Source organism: Mixophyes fleayi, chromosome 10 (genome assembly GCF_038048845.1).
Source record: "Mixophyes fleayi isolate aMixFle1 chromosome 10, aMixFle1.hap1, whole genome shotgun sequence".
NCBI classification, from domain to species: Eukaryota; Metazoa; Chordata; class Amphibia; order Anura; family Limnodynastidae; genus Mixophyes; species Mixophyes fleayi.
In genome coordinates, this window is record NC_134411.1 from 8,750,750 (window position 1) to 8,775,319 (window position 24,570).

The following is a 24,570-nucleotide window of genomic DNA, read 5'->3' on the forward strand; positions in this document are numbered from 1 at the left end:
CAGCACGCCCTCTGCATATGCTGGTAGAATCACCCACAGTGCAGTTCCAGATTTTGATAATGAAGGTGTCAATGATGTACACCAGGAGGAGGATATTGATGTAGCTGGCGCTGAGGAGGAAGTTGACGAGGAGGATGCTGATGTGGTTTGCTTAAATGAGGCACCAGGGGGGGGGGGGAAACAGTTGTTGTCCATGGGATGAAAAAGCCCATCGTCATGCCTGGGCAGAAGACCAATAAATCCACCTCTTCGGTCTGGAATTATTTCTATCTCAATCCGGACAACAAATGTATTGCCATATGTAGCTTATGTAAAGCTGCAATAAGCAGGGGTAAGGATCTTGGCCACCTAGGGACATCCTCCCTTATACGTCATCTGAAGACCCTTTCTAATTCTTTGTTTAGTTCAGGAACTGTGGCTAGGACCGTCAGCAGTCCAGGGACACCTAAATCCCTTGGTCCTGTTGTATCCACACCAGTCAATTTCCTCCTTGATCCGGATCGGAGGTAGTCCTGCAGGCCATGTCACCGGCATGACTGAGTCCTCTTCAATCTGGGATTCTTCCGGAGGATCCTGCAGCGCTACGCCTACTACTGCCGCTGCTGCTGTTGCTGCTGGGAGTCGGTCATCTTCCCAGAGGGGAAGTCGTAAGACCGCTACGTCTTTCACTAAGCAATTGACCGTACAACAGTCGTTTGCCATGAGGACGAAGTACGGCAGCAGTCATCCTATGGCAAAGCGGATAACTGCGGCCTTGACAGCTATGTTGGTTTTAGACGTGCGTCCGGTGTCCGCCATCAGTGGAGTGGGATTTAGACGGTTGATGGAGGTATTGTATCCCCGGTACCAAATCCCGTCTAGATTCCACTTCACTAGGCAGGCGATACCCGGGATGTACAGAGAAGTACGAAAAAGTGTCCTCTGTGCTCTGAAAAATGCGGTTGTACCCACTTAACCATGGACATGTGGACAAGTGGTTCAGGGCAAACTAAGGACTATGTGACTGTGACAGCCCACTGGGTAGATGCATCACCTTCCGCAGCAGCAGCATCAGTAGCAGCATCTCCGAAACACCTGCTCGTTCCAAGGCAGGCAACGTTGTGTATCACCGGTTTCAGTAAGAGGCACAACCTCTTAGAGAAACTGAGGGAAATCATCTCACAGTGGCTTATCCCACTTAGACTCTCCTGGGGATTTGTGGTGTTGGACAACGCCAGTAACATTGTGCGGGCATTACATATGGGCAATTTCCAGCACGTGCCATGTTTTGGCCACACAATAAATTTGGTGGTGCAGCATTATCTTAAAAGTGACAGGGGTGTGCAGGATATGCTTGCGGTGGCTTTTGCCATTCTGTCACTGCCTACCGAACACTGGAGCACCATCAAAAACGCCTGAACCTGCCCTACCATCACCTCAAACAAGAGGTTGTGACGCGCTGGAACTCCACCCTCTATATGCTGCAGAGGATGGAGGAGCAGCAAAAGGCCATTCAAGCCCACACAGCCACCTACGACATAGGCAAAGGAGTGGGGATGCGCCTGAATCAAGCGCAGTGGAGACTGATTTCCGTGTTGTGCAAGGTTCTCCAGCCGTTTGAACTTGCCACACGAGAAGTCAGTTCCGACACTGCCAGCTTGAGTCAGGTCATTCCCCTGATCAGGCTGTTGCAGAAGCAGCTGGAGAAAGTGAGGGAGGAGCTGGTAAAGCATTGCGATTCCACAAAGCATGTAGCTCTTGTGGATGAAGCCCTTCGTACGCTTTGCCAGGATCCGAGAGTGGTCACTCTTTTAAAGTCAGAGGAATACATTCTGGCCACCGTGCTCGATCCTCGGTTTAAAGCGTATGTTGTGTCTCTGTTTCCGGCGGACACAAGTCTACAGCGGTGCAAAGACCTGCTGATCAGGAGATTGTCATCTGAAGAGGACCGTGACATGGCAACAGCTCCTCCTTCATTTTCTTCCACAGCTGTGGCTGCGAGGAAACAGCTGAGATTTCCTAAACGACCCGCTGGCGGGGACGCAGAGCAGGCAGGAGCGAATTTGAAAATCTGGTTCGGACTGAAGGACCTGCCAACGATTGCTGACATGTCTACTGTTGCTGCATTGGATGCTGTCACCATTGAAAAAATGGTGGAGGATTACTTTGGTGACAGCATCCAAGTAGACATATCAGACAGTCCTTACTTGTACTGGCAGGAAAAAAAGGCAGTTTGGAAGCCCCTGTACAAACTGGCTCTATTTTACCAGAGTTGTCCCCCCTCCAGTGTGTACTCAGAAAGAGTTTATAGTGCAGCGGGGAACCTGGTCAGTGAGCGGCGATGAAGGTTGCATCTGCAAAATGTGGAGAAGATGATGTCCATCAAAATGAATTATCAATTCTTCAATGAAGACCAGCAATGGCCTCCAGAGACTACAGAGGGACCTGTGATTGTGGAGTCCAGCGGGAATGAATTGATAATGTGTGAGGATGAGGAAGTACACACTGAAGGGAGCGAGGAATCAGAGGATGAGGATGAGGACGACATCTTGCCTCAGTAGAGCCAGTTTACGTTGTACAGGGAGAGATGAATTGCTTTTTTTGTGTGGGGGCCCAAACAAACCAATCATTTCAGCCACAGTAGTTTGGCAGGCCCTGTCACTGAAATGATTGGTTTGTTAAAGTGTGCATGTCCTATTTCCGCAACATAAGGGTGAGTGGGAGGGCCCAAGGACAATTCTATCTTGCACTTCTTTTTTGGCATTATGTGCTCTTTGGGGCTTAGTTTTTCAAACTGCCATCCTGTCTGCCACTGCAGTGCCACTCCTAGATGGGCCACGTGTTTGTGCCGCCCACTTGTGTCGCTTAGCTTAGTCATCCAGCTACCTCGGTGCAACCTTTTGGCCTAAAAACAATATTGTGAGGTGTGAGGTGTTCATAATAGACTGGAAATGAGTGGAAATGAATGTTATTGAGGTTAATAAGAGCGTAGGAGTGAAAAAAAACCCCCAAAAATCTGGATTTTAGCAGTTTTTATGCTTTTTTTAAAAAAAAATCAGAACCCCAAACCCAAAACCTTGAGGGGGGTGTTTTGGCAAAACCCATTAGAACCCAAAACCTGAAGGTAATCAGAACCCAAAACCCAAAACGCGAAAAGTGGCCGGTGCACATCTCTAATATATATATATATATATATATATATATATATATATATATATATATATATATATATATGTATATATATAAATCTGGGCTTTCAGATCCCATGGCCCAAGGGACTGGTCTGGCAAATGGATAAGTTAACCCTTGCTGCTCAGCTGCCTCAGCGAGATTTAAATAATAATGAATGATTGCTGTAGGTGATTTTTCTAGAAAATGAGTCCTATCACCATATATTAATAAATAGACTTGCAATCAAAACAGATAATAGATTCCTTAAAAATATGTTATCATTTGACTCTACACGTACTATTTCTGGCCATTAAACATTTTTAGCAACATGGAGCACATCAATATGTTATATAATTATACTGGGGGGGGGGGGGAAACGTTATCTTTAATATTGGATGTGTTTATTACATTGTAAGGGTTAATGAACATGGTGGAATTGAGAAAGGATCATCATCATCTTGGTTAAAGATTTCTCTTTCTCTAGGGGCCTAGTTTTGAAGCCTTACATAATGCAGAAGTCGGTTTCTGCATGGCTAAGGCAAGATTAAGTTATGGGGCTATTTAACATTAGCCTAACGAAGGAAATATCAGCGATATACATTGAAAATGGGGACAACGGTCTGGACCAATCTATCTAGCTCTGAAAACCTTAGCTTTTCAAAGCTTTATCCCGATTGCTAACGCGCCATTCTATCCTATGGGGAGAGCATTGCAGGAGAGGGATCTTCGGATCCCTCCCCAGCAGGCTTCATGCTTTTCGCATCCCTACTTCTGCTAATTGTTTTCTGAGAATGAATGGCTTGCAGGCCATGCATGCACAATACATAGCCAGGTCAGAACATGGAAGTAAAGTGATCACAATTGATATCACTTTGCTATAGACTCCGTGACAGGCTCTTATAGGAGTCTCTGTCCTGGCTGAAGAATTTTAATAAAAAGCCAAATTAATCCATTTCTTATGATTGAGATGAGAAATTATAATAAGTGTAGAGAAAATGCAAAGCCATAAATAGACACCATAGAATGATGAATGATATGTGAACATAGATTGGAATATACCTTTGACAAAGTTAAGCTGCAGCTTTTGACTGGGTCCCACAAAATCATAGAGTTTGGTGTTTTACCATTAGTTGTAGCATATCTGTTTTCACATAGAAGTGTGATTTCTGTGCTTGCTAATTTTATGATGTACTGTGCATAAGTTGTACTACATATATAAGGCCTTGTTAACTGCTTCTCAGAGTCGAGCTATCTAACATGATGGGGTCATTATGTCTGATTGCCCTATTCTGGATTCATCTATGTTTGTTGTTTTAAATATAATGTAATAATTCAATATTCTTTTCCTGATATTTCCATACAATACAATGCACACATTAGAGGTGAGTCCTTTCCACTTAATTTCGGGGAGTTTTTCCAGACTCCCAGGAGCGTAGGCCATCCTATGGAATCCTGCTTCTCTTTCTTGTGAAGTGTCAAGGTCTTGATGGTGCAACTTGCATCATTGTGCGCCGTCTCCATTGTGCGAGGATGCAAACCGCTCTGTTTACTTGTGTTTTTCTGCAAGTATATGCTTTGGGGTCAGTGGAGTGTATCCTTCGCAACTACTTGTGGAAGCTGTGGTTACCACTGCATTTCAAATACGACCATGTTTAATACGCTGCATCATTTTCCTAACGCCAGTGGGTAACCAGCCTTAATTTTAAAAGTACAGCTACCTGAAATTGTCTAAGTAACCTTCAAGTTTCTTGTGGGTTGTGTTACACAAAGCTGTGTTTATTTTGTGGTCAGGTTTAGGAACCTAGAAGCTGTGGTTGACGTTGCAAGCTGATGCTGAATTGCAATTTGCTTTTGCTTGTTTTGCAAAAAATAATAAGCAAAATTAATACTTTGTTCAATGTTTGTTCTTACTAATCAAGTAATTTAATTCATAAAATATGGAGGGACTTTTTGACGTTGGCATCATAAATAGATCTCCAAATATGCAGGAAATGAAAGTAAAATTAGTTTTGCCAGAAAATATTGGTAGTGGTAGAAAAAATGGAAAAGTCTTCAAAAATGTACAAAATATGGGACTTTGTTGTAAATATATAAATTATGTTTTTCTTATTGTTCTTTCTCAGTATATATTAATGGGGGCTGGAAGTAGAAAATGTGAATATGAATTTATTTGTACAGTAACTAATCCACAATGTCCAGCAGACTCCTGAATTACGGGTAGTTCTCTCGGACTCCTTGGGTAGTAGGCCGTCCACCTGCATCTTGTCCACTTGAAGTGAGCAGGACGGCGGCCTTGATTAGGCAACCTGCCACAAATTGTGTCACCTTGGATCCACCTCTTGGGGTGCAATGGAATGTAAAAATAAATTGCATTTTTGTGCTGTACTACTGGCTTGTGAAAGTTTTGGGACCAGGGTTGGGGTCTCACTGATGTCCTAAAATAACTTATAGAAAGACTATATTACCTATTGATCTTAAATTAATGTAACAGATTGTACCAGTTACAAATAAAATTTAGTTAATTGTCTTTGTTTTGTTGATAATAGAGACTATTTACGGAACTACTAAAACTACAGACCTGCATTGGTTCTTTATGGACTCCAGTAGGGTCTACATATTTGACAAGCGCATTTGAAGCTGCGTGGCCACTTTACTGTCTTCAGAAACACCCCTCTAATATCTGTCTATTTCCAGTTTGGGTGTCGGTGGATGCTCCAGAAAATACGAGTGGCTAAGTGGTTAGCACTTCTGCCTCACAGCGCTGGGGTCGTGAGTTAAATTCCCGACCATGGCCTTATCTGTGTGGAGTTTGTATGTTCTCCCCGTGTTTGCGTGGGTTTCCTCCGGGTGCTCCGGTTTCCTCCCACACTCCAAAAACATACTAGTAGGTTAATTGGCTGCTATCAAAATTGACCCTAGTCTCTGTCTGTGTGTGTGTGTGTGTTAGGGAATTTAGACTGTAAGCCCCAATGGGGCAGGGACTGATGTGAGTGAGTTCTCTGTACAGCGCTGCGGAATCAGTGGCGCTATATAAATAAATGGTGATGATGATGAAAATACGAGTGGGAAGGTGTCATATCTTGGTCCAACCTACTACCATGTTAGGAGCACAGCTTTCATTAAATTAAACATTTCTGCTTTTCCGCTAAAATACTGCTGTTATAAGAGTTTTGGCCATATCTTCATCTTCTTTATTTATCCAGGCTTTTATGTGACAACATATGGCTACTGGATGGTATGCGGTTGACGTCTAGACATACATTTGGTCGACATTCAGTAAGTCGACAACATTAGGTCAACAATTCAAGTGTCAAGAGTATGATTAGGTCCACAATTCACATGGTCGACGGTATTATTCGGTCGACATTTCAAATGTTGACAGTATCATTAGGTGGACAATTCGAATGTTGACGGTATTGTTAGGTCGACAATTGAAATATAGACAGTATTATTAGGTCAACAATTCAAATTTAGACTGTATTACATGGATAGTGTTAGGGATAGGGTTTGGGATATTATTGTGGACCTAATAATATTTTCTACATTTTAATTGTCGACCTAATAATACTGTACATTTTGATTGTCGACCTAATACTACTGTCTACATTTCATCTGTCGACCTAATATTACTGTCAGTTTCATTATTGACGACTTCTCTAATAAATACACACAGCTGTGATTAAAATAACAAATCAAATCTGATCCAGCTGATTGACTGGATCTCCAATACGTACATCTTGTCACGGGCACTAGGAGTCTTTACCCAGGGATCACCAGATGGTAGGCTTACCAGAGCAATGTAGATGGTAATAGGGTACTCTGGTAGCTGGGTGATCACGGAACATGAAATGATGGCCGATGAGATGCTCAGGAAAGTCTATGACTAGCAACACTGGTAATAATGAGGCAATGATACACAAGGAACTGTATGGACAAGGACACGTGAAGGTAGTCAGTGGTCTGCGATAGCAAGTTGTACCACTGCTATAGTGAGGAGGAATGTCCAACAGAAACAAGGAGGTGATGAGAGTCAGCGGTCTGCGGGTAGCAAGTTGTACCGCTGTCTGAGTGAAGGAATGGAATCCAAGTGGAGGTATCCAGGTAGTCAGTGGTCTGCGGTAGCAAGTTGTACCACTGCTATGTGAGAGGATACTGGAACAGGTGATACTGGAAACAGGGATCAGTGGTCTGCTACTAGCAAGTTGTACCACTGAATATATATGTGAGGAGGTGCACGGGGAGAGACTGCAACACAGGGTAAACACGGCACCTTAACACGATCCACAGTAATATGCACAATATAGATATATATATATGAATGACTGAACAGCACTGCAAATATGGAAAGTCTCTTGAAGTAATCCGGCACAAGATAGTACAGTCAATGATGGCAATAGACTCAGCGGATAGTAGACTTTAGAGGAGAACCAACACAGTCCAGCAAGATATGCAATACACCAGCACAGTCAATGAGAAGTATGCATACCGAGGTTCAGAAGCAGGCAGTCAAACAGGAGTGCAGCGATACCTGAGCGGCAGGAGGCCGGCAGGATGAGAAGTCCCTGGATGGATGAAGCAGAGGTCTAGTAGGTGCAGCGCACAGGTAAGTAAACCAACAGGGACACGAATCCACAGGAATCGGTAGAACACGGAACTGGACTCTTGGAGTACCCAGGAGAATGGTGATGGTCTAGCAGCAGGATAGCGGATGAGACACGAATCCAATGCTGACAGGCGGGTAGAGACCAGCGGAACACAGGAAGGCGTGGAGAGCGGATCAGCAGTAGATGGACGATTAGCGCTGGCAGCAGCAGCAGGACTCTGCGGACACACGGAGGTAACCAGTAGCAACCAGCAGGTGCAAATAGCGATGGAACACGGGTGAGCAGAGTAGACCAGGAGCTGTTGATCACGGAGAGTAGCGGATGGCAATAATAGCAGCAGTCTCGAGGAAACACGGGAGTGATGAGATGAAGACTGCAGTGCGCAGAGGCAGCGGATAGGAATCAGCTAACAGTCACGATGATGAAACACAGACGAGTTGCAAGCTGGAGACTGTAGTGCACGGAGGCAGCGGATAGGAATCAGCTAACAGTCACGATGATGAAACACAGACGAGTTGTACGCTGGAGACTGTAGTGCACAGAGGCAGCGGATAGGAATCGGCTCACAGTCTTGATGATGAACAGGTGAGTGGATGTGGAGAGTGGCTGAAGTGCACGGAGGCAGCGGATAGGAATCAGCTCACAGTCTTGATGATGAAACACAGACGAGTTGTACGCTGGAGACTGTAGTGCACGGAGGCAGCGGATAGGAATCAGCTCACAGTCTTGATGATGAACAGGTGAGTGGATGTGGAGAGTGGCTGAAGTGCACGGAGGCAGCGGATAGGAATCAGCTCACAGTCTTGATGATGAAACACAGACGAGTTGTACGCTGGAGACTGTAGTGCACGGAGGCAGCGGATAGGAATCAGCTCACAGTCTTGATGATGAACAGGTGAGTGGATGTGGAGAGTGGCTGAAGTGCACGGAGGCAGCGGATAGGAATCAGCAAACAGTCACGATGATACACTTGATGGTAGAAGTGGTATGGGAACCACAGTAGTAGAAGTGGTTTGGAAACCACAGAGGTAGAAGTGGTTTGGAAACCACAGGAATCAGCAGCGCTGAATAAACGAGGAAACACCTTCAGAGACTCATGGGGAATGAGACTCCAAGATCAGGCCACGTGGTGGTGACCACAGGTGCTTAATATAGGGAGGTTGCCTGATCTGCCAATTAAGTTAAAGGGGTATACACTGAAGTATAGAAAAGGGCTGCGCATGCGCAGACCCTCAGGATGGTGGACGGCCACGGTTCCTAAATGTCCGGGAAGAGGCACTCACGGTCCGGTGAGTGACAGTACCCCCCCTTTTAAAGGTGGGCACAGAACGCCTGGAACCGGGCTTGTCCGGATTTTTGGAGTAAAACTTCTTCAAAAGGGCAGGAGCATTAAGATCTTCAGCTTTGATCCAAGAGCGCTCCTCAGGACCAAAGCCCTTCCAATGAACGAGGAAGTGGAGGACTCCTCGCGAAATTTTTGCATCTAGTACCTCGGTAATCTCAAAATCCTCCTCCTGATGAACTTGAACTGGCTGCGGAGCTGAGGGAGGAGTTGAAAAACGGTTGATAATAAGAGGTTTGAGCAAAGATACATGGAAGGCATTAGAAATCCGAAGACTCTTAGGAAGAAGGAGTTTCACACATACTGGATTGATAACTTGAATGATCCTATATGGACCAATAAAACGAGGGGCGAATTTCATGGATGGAACCTTCAAACGAATATTTTTTGTGGATAACCAGACACGATCTCCAATTTTTAGTGGTGGAATAGCCCGCCTCTTCTTATCAGCGAAAGATTTATATTTGACAGATGTCTTCTTCAAACAGGTTCTAACCTGAGACCAGATATTTTTAAAGGTCTGACAAACAGTCTCCACCGCAGGAACTTGGGTGGGCGGGAGGGCAGGAAATTCCGGAAAAGACGGATGGTGACCGTAGACCACAAAGAATGGAGTTTTGGATGATGACTCATGGTACATGTTGTTATGGGCGAACTCAGCCCAAGGGAGTAACTCTACCCAGTTGTCTTGATTGGCTGATGAAAATATCCTTATAAAAGTCTCAAGATCTTGATTGACACGTTCGGTTTGTCCATTGGATTGTGGATGGTAAGAAGATGAGAGTGCTAATCGTATGCCCAAGGTTTTACAAAGGGCTCGCCAGAATCTGGACACGAATTGTACTCCTCTATCAGACACAATCTCAGATGGACATCCATGGATACGGAAGATCTCTTTAATGAAATGTTCAGCCAGGATAGACGAGGAAGGCAAACCAGACAGAGGGATGAAATGAGCCATCTTCGAAAATCTGTCCACTACCACCCAAATAGTGTTATGGTTCTTACTAGGTGGTAAGTCAGTAACGAAATCCATACTAATATGGGTCCATGGTTTGGACGGAATGGGTAGTGGTCGCAGCAACCCTGCTGGGGTTCTGCGGGAGGATTTGAATTGCGAACATAATTCACAGGAAGCAATGAACTCTTTGACGTCTCTCCTCATTGAAGGCCACCAGTAACTTCGAGAGAGGATCTCAAAAGTCTTGTGTTCACCGGCGTGTCCAGAAAAACGAGAGGCATGGAACCACGAAAGGATTTTCCTCCTTAGAGTAGGAGGCACGAGGGTCTTCCCAAATGGTAGCGTTTTGGTGGATGAAGCAGCCAGTGAGATACATTTGGGGTCTAGAATGGTATGGTTGGAAACCTCTTCTATATCAGAGGACGTAGCAAAGGCTCTAGATAAGGCATCAGCTTTTTTGTTCTTGGCAGCTGGTTTGAAGGTAATTATTAATTCAAAACGGGAAAAGAAAAGAGACCATCTTGCTTGACGAGGGTTCAAGCATTGGGCAGACTGGAGATATGACAAGTTCTTATGATCCGTGAAGATCGTCACCGGATGGCGAGCTCCCTCCAACAAGTATCTCCATTCCTCTAATGCGGCTTTGATAGCCAGTAATTCCTTGTCTCCGATGGTATAATTCTTCTCTGCGGGTAGGAGACCCCGAGAATAGAAGGCACAAGGGTGGAATTTTTGCTGTTCCGAGCGTTGGGAGAGAATAGCTCCTAAGCCCACATTAGAGGCATCTACTTCTAGGAAAAAAGGGAGTGTCACATCAGGCTGACGAAGGATTGGAGCCGAAGAGAAGGACTCTTTTAATGTTTGAAAGGCTTGAATAGCCTCAGTAGACCATTGCTTAGGATTAGCCCCTTTACGAGTCAGGGCCACAATAGGAGATGCAATGGAAGAAAAGTCTTGAATGAAGCGTCTATAGTAATTGGCAAAACCTAAAAAACGCTGGATGGCACGAAGAGTAGTTGGCTGGGGCCAATGTAGTACAGCATTTACTTTGTCAGGATCCATCTTCAGACCAACTCCGGAAACAATATACCCCAAGAATGGAATCTGGGGTAATTCGAATGAACATTTTTCTAATTTACAGAACAATGAATTTTTCCGTAGCCTGGAGAGGACTTCTGCCACATGTTGGTGGTGAGAAGGCAGGTCCTGTGAAAAAATCAATATGTCGTCCAGGTAGACGACGACACATACATATAATAAGTCCCGAAAAATCTCATTGATGAAGCCCTGGAAAACAGCGGGGGCATTACATAGCCCGAAAGGCATTACCAGATATTCGTAATGCCCGTCTCTGGTGTTAAACGCCGTCTTCCATTCGTCACCGGAACGGATTCTGATTAAATTGTAAGCACCACGAAGATCCAACTTAGTAAAAATACGGGCTCCCTTAATGCGGTCAAATAGCTCAGTGATCAACGGAATGGGATACCGGTTCTTGATAGTAATGGCATTGAGTCCACGAAAATCTATACAAGGGCGTAATGATCCATCCTTCTTTTTGACAAAGAAGAACCCGGCTCCAGCGGGCGAGGTGGAAGGTCGAATGAACCCACGCTGGAGGTTCTCCCGTATATATTCAGATGTAGCTTGAGTTTCAGGTAACGAGAGTGGATAGACCCGGCCTCTGGGAGGAGTCTTGCCAGGAAGAAGATCAATCGGACAATCCCAAGAACGATGAGGAGGAAGACGTTCAGACTGAGCTTTATCAAAAACATCGGTAAATGAAGCATATTGAGGAGGGAGTCCCGGTGAAATAGCTGAAATGGAAGCTTGCTGTACCTTGAGAGGAATGACTTGGGAAAGGCAATGATGGTGACATTCAGGCCCCCAAGACGTGACTTGAGGGGTGCGCCAGTCAATCTGGGGAGAGTGACACTGAAGCCATGGAAGGCCTAGGACAATCGGACTTGTCGTAACAGGAAGAATTAAAAACGATATCTCTTCATGATGCAGAGCACCAATCTGAAGGGTTACTGGAGACGTACTCTGGGTGATGAGACCGTTGATGAGACGTGATCCATCGATAGCCGTCACAGTAATGGGAGTTTTTAAGGTAATCATTGGTAGAGACCATTGATTAACTAACGATTTGGAAATAAAATTTCCTGCTGCTCCGGAATCAATCAATGCCTGTGACTCAAAGGTCTTGGTAGCAAAGGAAATAGTCACATCAAAAGCGCAGACTTTAGATTTCATAGACGATGGAGAGGACTCCAGGGACCCTAACTTCACCTCTCCAGAACTAGTTAGGGCCTGGCATTTCCCGATCTCTTAGGGCAGGAGCTGAGGACATGAGTGGAATCAGCACAATAGATACAGAGTCTATTCTTGACTCTTCGTTTCCTCTCCTCAGAAGATAACTTGGAACGTCCAATCTCCATGGGAATCACAGCGGGTGACACTGGACGAAATTGAGGGTTAGAGCGAAGAGGTGCTTTAGCAGAAGTCGTTTTCTCAGCCTCTCTTTCACGAAATCTCATATCAACACGATGGCATAGAGAGATCAAATCTTCAAGTGACGAAGGAAGCTCTTGGGTAGTCAGTGCATCTTTAATTTTATCGGAAAGCCCCTGCCAGAAGGCGGCGACTAGGGCTTCAGTGTTCCACTGAAGTTCAGAGGCTAAGATCCTAAATTGAATGACGTACTGGCCTACAGTATGAGATCCTTGTCGCAGACGGAGGATGCTGGAAGCAGCGGAGGTCACACGACCTGGTTCATCGAACACACTTCGGAATGTAGAAATGAATTTGGCACTATCTTGTAATATTGGATCGTTCCTCTCCCACAGAGGGGAGGCCCAAGCCAGGGCTTGTCCTGAAAACAAAGAGATAAGATAGGCCACTCTGGAACGATGGGTAGAAAAATTTTGAGGTTGGAGCTCAAAATGGACTGAACATTGGTTAAGGAAACCCCTACAAGTTTTGGGGTCTCCATCGTACTTTGACGGAGTAGGCAGGTGAAGCGTGGAAGCTATAGACACCTGGGATGGCAATGGGGAAACGGAGGAAAGCACAGGAGCTTCAGTAGTAGCTGTCACAATCTGTCCAGATGTTCCTTGGGAGGTTAATGACTGATAACACTGAAGTAACAGCTGTTGGCGGGCATCCTGTTGCTCCACACGGCTAACCAGATGTTGCAGCATCTCTTTGGCGGTAGGTTCCACATCTGGGTCTGTCATGGCCTGATCTTACTGTCACGGGCACTAGGAGTCTTTACCCAGGGATCACCAGATGGTAGGCTTACCAGAGCAATGTAGATGGTAATAGGGTACTCTGGTAGCTGGGTGATCACGGAACATGAAATGATGGCCGATGAGATGCTCAGGAAAGTCTATGACTAGCAACACTGGTAATAATGAGGCAATGATACACAAGGAACTGTATGGACAAGGACACGTGAAGGTAGTCAGTGGTCTGCGATAGCAAGTTGTACCACTGCTATAGTGAGGAGGAATGTCCAACAGAAACAAGGAGGTGATGAGAGTCAGCGGTCTGCGGGTAGCAAGTTGTACCGCTGTCTGAGTGAAGGAATGGAATCCAAGTGGAGGTATCCAGGTAGTCAGTGGTCTGCGGTAGCAAGTTGTACCACTGCTATGTGAGAGGATACTGGAACAGGTGATACTGGAAACAGGGATCAGTGGTCTGCTACTAGCAAGTTGTACCACTGAATATATATGTGAGGAGGTGCACGGGGAGAGACTGCAACACAGGGTAAACACGGCACCTTAACACGATCCACAGTAATATGCACAATATAGATATATATATATGAATGACTGAACAGCACTGCAAATATGGAAAGTCTCTTGAAGTAATCCGGCACAAGATAGTACAGTCAATGATGGCAATAGACTCAGCGGATAGTAGACTTTAGAGGAGAACCAACACAGTCCAGCAAGATATGCAATACACCAGCACAGTCAATGAGAAGTATGCATACCGAGGTTCAGAAGCAGGCAGTCAAACAGGAGTGCAGCGATACCTGAGCGGCAGGAGGCCGGCAGGATGAGAAGTCCCTGGATGGATGAAGCAGAGGTCTAGTAGGTGCAGCGCACAGGTAAGTAAACCAACAGGGACACGAATCCACAGGAATCGGTAGAACACGGAACTGGACTCTTGGAGTACCCAGGAGAATGGTGATGGTCTAGCAGCAGGATAGCGGATGAGACACGAATCCAATGCTGACAGGCGGGTAGAGACCAGCGGAACACAGGAAGGCGTGGAGAGCGGATCAGCAGTAGATGGACGATTAGCGCTGGCAGCAGCAGCAGGACTCTGCGGACACACGGAGGTAACCAGTAGCAACCAGCAGGTGCAAATAGCGATGGAACACGGGTGAGCAGAGTAGACCAGGAGCTGTTGATCACGGAGAGTAGCGGATGGCAATAATAGCAGCAGTCTCGAGGAAACACGGGAGTGATGAGATGAAGACTGCAGTGCGCAGAGGCAGCGGATAGGAATCAGCTAACAGTCACGATGATGAAACACAGACGAGTTGCAAGCTGGAGACTGTAGTGCACGGAGGCAGCGGATAGGAATCAGCTAACAGTCACGATGATGAAACACAGACGAGTTGTACGCTGGAGACTGTAGTGCACAGAGGCAGCGGATAGGAATCGGCTCACAGTCTTGATGATGAACAGGTGAGTGGATGTGGAGAGTGGCTGAAGTGCACGGAGGCAGCGGATAGGAATCAGCTCACAGTCTTGATGATGAAACACAGACGAGTTGTACGCTGGAGACTGTAGTGCACGGAGGCAGCGGATAGGAATCAGCTCACAGTCTTGATGATGAACAGGTGAGTGGATGTGGAGAGTGGCTGAAGTGCACGGAGGCAGCGGATAGGAATCAGCTCACAGTCTTGATGATGAAACACAGACGAGTTGTACGCTGGAGACTGTAGTGCACGGAGGCAGCGGATAGGAATCAGCTCACAGTCTTGATGATGAACAGGTGAGTGGATGTGGAGAGTGGCTGAAGTGCACGGAGGCAGCGGATAGGAATCAGCAAACAGTCACGATGATACACTTGATGGTAGAAGTGGTATGGGAACCACAGTAGTAGAAGTGGTTTGGAAACCACAGAGGTAGAAGTGGTTTGGAAACCACAGGAATCAGCAGCGCTGAATAAACGAGGAAACACCTTCAGAGACTCATGGGGAATGAGACTCCAAGATCAGGCCACGTGGTGGTGACCACAGGTGCTTAATATAGGGAGGTTGCCTGATCTGCCAATTAAGTTAAAGGGGTATACACTGAAGTATAGAAAAGGGCTGCGCATGCGCAGACCCTCAGGATGGTGGACGGCCACGGTTCCTAAATGTCCGGGAAGAGGCACTCACGGTCCGGTGAGTGACACATCTATATTTTCCGCAGTTCATTCAACCTAAAAGTTGGATATGCTGTACACTGTTTAATTCATATCCTCCTCTTGTAAGTAGAACCACATACGGGCAGGGAGAGTCAGCGTTGAACCCACACAGTGACACAGGCAGTGTCAAATATTCATGAATAGCACAGTCAAAATGCATTATAACTCAGATTTTATGAACAGATTATGCATATTGTCTAAAATGCAAGATACAATAAGGTAATAACATAGCAATATTGACAGAAAATACAAAACTTTGACCTTAATAATAAAGGCTCTGAACGCTGCATTAGGAAAGCTCCACCTCTCTCAATCCTTCTGTAACATATGGGGATGTTCTCCATCTGTACCAGATCCTTTCATACTTATCCACTAGATTCCTACTGGTGTACATGAACCTTTCATGGCCTACTGTGTCATTAACAAAATCAATCCAACTCCTCACTGTCGGGCCTTCCGGTGCCATCCACTTCCTAGCGATGACCACTTTCACCAGCATAAGTATCGTATTAATGAGCAATCTAATTAGCTTATGAATGTTTTTGTCCAAACCCAAACCAAATATACATAGTTTTGGCATCATGGCAGATACTCCCACCTCCAACCTGTTCATACAAACCCCCACCTCTCCCCAAAAGTATGAGACCAACGGGCACTCACAGAGCATATGCCAAAAATTCCCTCTCTCACTCCCACACTTAGGACACAGGACCACCTGACCCCCGCTAAATTTAGAGAGCCGAAGAGGAGTAAAATACGCTCTATGCAACAAGAAAACCTGGACCTGGCGAAACTTAACCAATGCAGTGACCTGTTTCGAACTACACAACATAATATCCCATGCCTTGTCACTAATTTGCCCAAGATCCCCCTCCCATCGGTGCCGCAGCTCCGGCAATCCTCCCACACCAGATCCTTCCAACAGCATGGAATACAGAGACGAAATTTGCCGCCTTGAATCCAACCTTGACAGCTGCACCCTCAATGGATCTACATTAAAATTTGGGGCAGATCCCCGGAACTGCGAGGCCAAAGCATGTCTCAACTGTAAGTACCTATAAAAGTAACCCCTAGGTAGCTTGTGTAATCCCCGTAATTGCTCAAACGAGTGCAGTATCCCATTCTCATACAGTTGTCCAATATGTACTATATTGTAAGTACGCCAAGCTCCAGCTCCCTCCATCCTGACCAGCTCTCCAAAATCCAGATTATCCCAGAGTGGAGTACATTGATCCCAGTCCAATTCACCCCCAATCCGAGATGAGAATGGCCACACCTTCATGGCTTGTATCAATAAAGGAGGATCACCCCCAGCCTTTCTACCAGCTAAGAGAAACTGCACCCGTATATGTTTAGAGCCTGTCCCAGAGACTAGAAAATCATGCAGATCCACACCCATCCGCGACCGGAACCATACCTCAATATGGGCCAGCTGAGAAGCAAAATAATAGAGCCGCAGATTCGGCAGGATTATTATTAATTTTTACATTTATTTAATTAATTTGGTCTCAGGCACAGAAGGGAAGAGCCTGACTCACCCTTTGTCTATTTAGTAATGATATTTGTACGTTTTATCACGCTTCCTTATTTTTTTTCCCCCTGAAATTTAGCTGATATACATCTTGTACAGATGGGTTTATAGATAGGTAATATATTTAATCCACTGAAACTTGATTGCATTGCTGCAAGATTTTTCTATATTTATTGTGAAGTCTGAAATTTCACCAAATTGCTTGATTTTTCTCATAATTTGGGGAAAAAATGAGTTGTATACTCTGGTGTTCAATACATAAAAAAGTAAATCATCCAAAAATGTCATCAGTTTGACTGTGGTGTGTGTGTGTGGGTCTTGAGATTTTGTCAAGTACTTTATCTGCATCATAACTTGGTATTGTACTTGATGAGGATTTATTGTCTGAAAATGTTATGACTGCTGCTATTGTCACTCTCCTCTATCTTACCTTACTTTAGTGTGTGATGGATGCTCAGCCACTAACACAGTGCAGCTCCATGTGGGCCAATGAAGACTGTGCAGAGTGCCGGTGACTTCATCAGTGGGAGTCATCAGTGTTGGAGCTTATGGATGGGCTGCAGGGATAAAGTTGGTCAGGCACACTGGACTTATTTTGTAATAAATGTGCTGTAGAAATTGTTTCTTGTCATCCGGAGTCATGGAAATGAGGATGTGGTTGTAGTGCCCACGTCTGGCAGAAACTGGAGGGTGACCCGCTGGAACTAGAATGGCAGTGCCTTGTTCTACAGTTCCTGCCCCATGTCTGGAGGCACCACAGCCTACATTGTGTGGTTCCCAGTCTTTGCCCCTGGCACTGAGGGTGGCTGACTTGGTGAGCGTCCAGCTTTGACAATGAGACCGCAAGGATAGTGTCCAGCAGTAAGTACATAAGTACAATGATCAGCCACAACATTAAAACCACTGACAAGAGAAGTAAATAACATTGATTATCTCATTACAACGGCACCTGTCAAGGGGTGGGATATAGTGGCAGCAAGTGAACAGTCAGTTTTTGAAGGTGATGTGCTGGAAGCAAGATAAATAGCCAAGTGTAAGGTTCTGAGCGACTTTGACAAGTGCCAAATTGTGATAGGTAGATGACCGGGACCCAGCATCTCCAATATGGCAGGTCTTGTGGGGTGTTCCCAGTATGTAGTGATCAGTACCTACCAAAAGTGGTCCAGGGAAGGACAACCGGTGAAGCGGTGACAGGATCACGGGAGCCCAAGGCTAATTGATGCACATGGGAAACGAAGGTTAGCCCATCTGGTCCAATCCTACAGAAGAGCTACGGAGGCACAAATTGCTGAAAAAGTTAATGCTGACTTTGACAGAAAGGTGTCAGAACACACAATCATCAGCCATCATCTGAATGTGATTGATATAGCAGGCAGCAACATAGACAGGGATGATAGCAGCTTTTTATTTTTCCATGGCAGCCTACTTATATTATATCTTTTCAGTTACTGAGTCTGTGTTCGAGCTGAGCTAATTCATGGTTAGTGTAATTTTATTATTCTTAAACAGGAAATAAGCAGCTCTTTGCCCAATTGCTGCTTCTTACTCAATTAGAATTACACATAAATTCTTGAAACAAATATTGAACCAGGGTAGGTACTCAATCCCTATCCTGGTTCAGTATATGAAAATGTCTGATGTCTTTTAACATTTCTGAAGGAGATGCGTATTGCAATTGAATGAATGTCTTTTTGTTATTACCATCTTTGACAACCTTTTTGTATGTTTTCCTACAGCATGGCAGACCAGATCCGCAGAGATATTGTATACACTGCAGAAGATGATTTCACAGCTTTTTGGAAATTATGATGGGCTCGCCTACAAGTAAGCATCTGGATACCTTGACACCTATAATAAAGTAATACTGTGGTAATAGAAAGTGGATGCATGCACACCTATATCATAGTATTAAAGTAAAGTTATCATTTTCCAATCAGCATTGTCTAAGCGATTTATGTGTTCCAAAGCACAAGCAAATTTTATTTAGCAAAAAGCAAGAAAAGGTTTAGCAGTTCCATAAACAAGTAAAATACAGTACAATATAGCCGATACATGATACATATTAAAGATGTTACATTAAAGCAGGAAAGTATAAAACACAAAATACATTACATCTTCCTTATAGGGTTCACCCAGGTTCAATCAATGCAGCCATGCTCTCACATTTCCAGAATCAAAGAGAGATAGAACAAAAGCCAGCATGCTTGTATATACTTGTACAGATAACACTTAGTGAGGTCTTCATTGGTCCACGGTTAATAATATTTCAGTTCCTTGCAAGTTATAGGTCAGTTCATTTGATCCTTACAAAGGGTGACGGGAAACTTCCCCCACCCTATTGTTCCCATGATTTGACCCTGAATGACCAGTACAAACTGACCCACACAAAAGTATTTTTGAGCATTAATCTCATACTGCTTGTATCTTGCGACCACTAGATGCGATCGCTATTCCGTCCACACCAGGTTAATGCTGGTGAAATAAGCTTTAATATGAGACCAAACTCTTTAATTTTTAAAACACCTGAAGCATAAATACCTTTACTACAGTATTATTTATGAACAAATAAACAATCTAATACATTTTACTAATAAATGAATGTGGATTGGAACCTTAATAAATATGAACTATATATAAGTGAATGTGTAAGTGCGAGTGTATGCATGCGTTATTTATCGTGCGATTGCGTCATGACATGTGGCGTTCTGAATGCAATCGCACGGTAAAACAGTATTAATCAATATACTTTCTTTCATCCAATAATATGACTTCGACAATAGTAATTCCACCAGTGGCGGATCTACCATTGGTACAGCAGATGCAGTGCTCCGGGCTCATGGCGATAATGGGGCCCTGGTTCCTTCCTCCCTGCTTCGGGGCCCACAGCTCGCTAGTTCTGCCTCTGAATACTACGGTAATAGAAAGTGATGGTTAGGCGCTGTGTCTTAATGTGCAATACCGTGGTATTACAGGTATCACTCCTCCCTTCTGCACTATCTCTTTCCTTGCTTGGTGTCCTTTGGAGGAGGGGGTCGGAGAACTGTCCTTCACAGAAGCTCACACAGGGTATCTCCATTTGGGCAAAAGGTGACTTCATCAGTGGGAGTCACCATGGCGGGCACAGTGTCCTTCCCTCCACTAGGATGCGCCACAGTGTGAGCAGGTGTGAAGAGCAGCCCTCTGACCCCCTCCTCTCAGAGGACTACTCGTAACAGACGCTCACACAGCATAGCATGTGGCACTGGCACAGTTCCCCTCCACATTGATGAAGCGGTGCTGTGTGAGCGGCTATGAATTGTAGAAGGATGGGGGTTATCCTTCTACAACATCGTTTTTAAAATTTGTGAACAAAAGCAATGCAGTGAATATAGTATCTGATTCATTTATAATTCTTTATTTGGTATGTAACCAGAGCAATGGCATAAAAAAATTAACTGTTTTTAGAATAAAAAAGTCTTTGAATTCAGTAACGTTTAAATGATATTAATGTACTTTTTACTTTTAATATTTATACATGTCTGAAATAATCTATAATATAAATGCTTAGTGGCGTGTGTTAGTCTGTGTGTGTGTGGAAAACATAAAACCAAGCTGAAGCGCCACCTGCTGGGCGGAGTTATACACTGACCTACTAAATTCTTAGTGTGTGTGTGTGTGGGGAAAAAACCTCAGAAAGGGCTGAAATTTGGTATACTAAGATGTTTTTAATTTGTTAATTTAATTTGTTAATTGTTAAAAGTGTTTATAAAGATTTAAAATATATATATATTTCTTGAAGGAGAAGTGACAGTTGGGAGTGGTTGGTGGTTGCCGGGGGTGACAGTGGGGAGTGGTTGGTGGTTGCCGGGGGTGACAGAGCGAGAGGAGTGTGATACTCAGGACCGCTGAGAGAGATCCCTGTGTCTGGATAGACATATGGATAGATGTGGCGATGAAAATGAAGGATGAGGTGATGGAGAAGAATGATGAGGTGATGACATGTGGACAAAACCACGTTAAAAAAGGGAGCTTGCTTCGGGAAGTAATGCTCTTCCCTGAGGAGGCCTGGGCTAGGGCCCAAATGCATGACAAGAACGTTTTTAACACCTTAAGTAGCTTGATTTGACTAGAATGCATGAGTATCATGCACGGGTTAACTTGTATTATATATAAGTTATATCTACTATATAAATGCCTAGTGGCGTGTGTGGGAAAAAAAACCCAAGCTGCAGCGCCACCTGCTGGGCAGAGTTATACACTGACCTATATATTTCTTGAAGGAGAAGTGACAGTTGGGAGTGGTTGGTGGTTGCCGGGGGTGACAGTGGGGAGTTTTTAACACCTTAAGTAGCTTGATGAAGGATGTGGCGATGAAGATGAAGGATGAGGTGATGGAGAAAAATGATGAGTTGGTGACATGTGGACAAAACCACGTTAAAAAAGGGCGCCTGCATCGGAAGAAACGCTCTTCCCCTGAGGAGGCCTGGGCTAGGCCCAAATGCATGACAAGAACCTTTTTAACACCTAAAGTAGCTTGATTTGACTAGAATGCATGAGTATCATGCACGGGTTAACTTGTATTATATATGTTGTCTGTATGTATGTATGTATGTATGTATGTATGTATGTATGTATGTTGTCTGTGTGTTTTGTTTAGAATTTCATTCATACTTTGTTTTGTTTTGTTTTTTTGGAGCAAGTGCCATCTCCATTATTAATGTAGGGGATGGGTATAGTTTTTAGATTATCATAGTGCCCACTTCAGATGTCCCTTCCTGTTAATTTTGTCATTCTTTAAACATGGGCCTAAGGAGCTGGGGTAGAAAAGACCTACTTAGCGTGAGTGAACTCTACACCACATATGTGCAGTAATTTCAATAGAGGGAGAACATGAAGCTCTAACGTTCACTGTGGCGATACCACCAGGTATGGCAGTGTGAAGATTTGCCACTTGTGATAAAGAAAGTATTTATGATGTTGGAATGCCACTCCTCTTCCTAACAAACCTGGGCACACTTATGGCCTTGATAATGCCTGAAAATAAAGAGTAAATAAGTCTATTAGAACAAAAGAATGTTTCAGTTCTGAAGTGATGCAAAATCTAATTGTGGACTACTGCTGTTAACAAGGCCTGAGCTCCCAGAATCCTAACAACACAAAAGGTACAGTAACTGTATCTTTGCTCATTTTGCACTTGCTGTGTTCTGATTGGTAGTAGATTATGCCATTAGGAATCCTGAGGCTTTGTGATTATGAGCTGCCACAGCCTGACCAGTTGCTAACAAATTAATGAAACTTTACTCCAAAATGTAACAACCTGTAGTTGCCCTTAGAGATCAGGGAACAAATTTTATGTCTCAAGTAATGAGGATCTTAGAAATCTGCTCAGTTAGGATGTTGGTCTACCATCCGCAGATGCTGGCCTGGTTCAATGATTTAACCGTACCCTGAAGGTCATGCTCAAGAGGTTTGTCCAAATAGAGAAAAATTGGGATGAAATTTTTAGCTTCCTTCTGGGCATAATCGCTTAGACTTAAACTGGCTTGAGAAAATCTGAGGAATTCACAGTGAGCCCAGCAGCAGCTTTATAAACCCAATGCGTGTTTCCGTGTTTCTGCTCCAAGTGGTAAGTACTGTGGTTACTAGCCACGCAGGAGAGCAAACTGTTGGCCCAATGGTGGGGTCGCTTCAAGGTCCTATGCAGAATAGGTGAAGCAATTTTTTCGTTTTAAACAACACTTTTTGGACTTCACGGTGCTCCCACTTTCTTCCAATTACTCATAGAGGAGGTTCTCCATCTAGACCAGGATTATACAGCAGCATCCCTGCATGATAAACTGTCCATTGCAAAAGTATTCTGAGCCTTCACTCATTCTCTCACTTTACTGAACAACAAATTCTGTGATATTTTATTTCAAAGCACTGAAACTCTAAATTATTTTTTTTTCCCCTTCGTGAGGCGCTGGTTTTGCTGATGCCTGTTGTCATTAGGATGCTGTCCTGCATCATACAAGTTGTTTGCACACTTTTGCTGTGCGTCATATGGTGGGATATTTATATATAAAACGATTTGAATTCAGGACCAGTGCTAGCACTAGGCATTTGCCTAGGTGCCGGGCTTTTGGGGGCATCACTGAGCACAGGCAATAAAATTAAAAATGTCTGAATGAGACATTCTTATTAAATTTCATGCTGCCAGCGACCGTAGTGCTTAATTAAAGATACTTCAAAGGTCACTTGTTTTTGACTGCAGTTACTACAGTCATTTACCCAAGGTCGCAAGTGGAGCCTGGACACATCTTTTGCATCAGGCATCGGTGCATTGGGACTGCAGCCTTATAAGAGTTATTATTTTTATTATATAAAAGTCATGTGTGTGTGTGTGTGTGTATGTGTGAGTTTAAATTCCTGGGACGTTACTATTGGGGGTAGGAGAGGCGGCAGGCTGAAACTTTGCCTCGGACCCCAAAAGACTGGGCCCAGAACTTTGACTCTTGATGAGATATCTGCATCTCTAAATGAGAGTTGATAATTCCTTTCAATGCTGCCTATCATCTTGGGCCTGATTCATTAAGGAACTTAAATTAAGAAGTTTCTTATTTAAGTCTACTGGACAAAACCATGTTACAATGCAAGGGGTGAAAATTAGTTTTCTGTTTTGCACATAAGTTAAATACTGACTGTTTTTTCATGTAGCACACAAATATCAACTTTAAATTTCAGTGTAAAAATAAGCTATTAAGTATTTGTGTGCCACAAGAAAAAACAGTGAGTAATTAACTTATGTGCAAAACAGAATACTAATTTGCACCCCTTGCATTGTAACATGGTTTTGTCAAGGAGACTGAAATAAGAAGTTTCTTAAGTTAAGATCCTTATTAAATCAGGCCACTTGTCTTTTTCCTTGTTATTTGCTATGGTTGCGCCTTGATGGCTTGGGCACATTATCCCTGTGTCTTAAACTCTCAGTCGTTACTTGAAATAGAAGAGTGTTGAAAAGTTTATCATATTGGATGGCAAGAGATTTAGGAAGTAATAAACTAAATCATTTGTCACATCGGATATGATGGCGCAGACCACTTTTGGAGAGGAAGTCCTAATTCCGTATACACCAGACGGCATACATGGTCTCAATGGGGCATCTGAGAAATCGAAACCATGAAAACAGGGAAAAGTTTCAATTCTGAGAAACAAACTAGAAAGTAGGAAGTGTGATTTGTGACTTTTATGTATACATTTATTTTTGGCATCGGACCAAATGAAGTTGCACTTCTGCACTTGTCCTTACCCTGCCATTCCTTTTCACCACAAGGTAGTATGGAGCAAGTCTGACTTTACCTTGCTCAATTCAATGTAATCCTACAACATGCTTAATTTTTCCTGGAAGTCTGCAGACATCGGAGGGAGCCATTTTGGCGACTGAGCCAATATTTACCCTTTCTATTCATAAAGAACTATTGACATCACTGAGCTATGAAGCACTTTGTGTCTCCTCAGTGATGTGGCTGATTCCTAGCAAATTGATATTCTATATTCTCTTGAAAAGCTCACAAAATGACTGCTTCCACTGTGT

The 24,570-nt window shown here is 44.1% G+C and overlaps 1 long non-coding RNA gene across 3 annotated transcripts in view; it reads left to right on the forward strand.

Annotated features, from left to right (window-relative positions):
• LOC142103406 (uncharacterized) overlaps nt 1–24,570 on the forward strand; it is a 50,161-nt gene that overhangs the window by 10,032 nt on the left and 15,559 nt on the right. Inside the window, exons 2-3 of one of the 3 annotated variants that reach the window (XR_012679336.1) lie at nt 18,755–18,842; nt 19,799–20,433. This is a non-coding gene — a long non-coding RNA (uncharacterized LOC142103406). Of the gene's footprint in view, nt 1–18,754; nt 18,955–19,798; nt 20,434–24,570 lie in introns of those variants that run through there. The other 2 variants (XR_012679338.1, XR_012679337.1) reach the window with 2 other exon arrangements.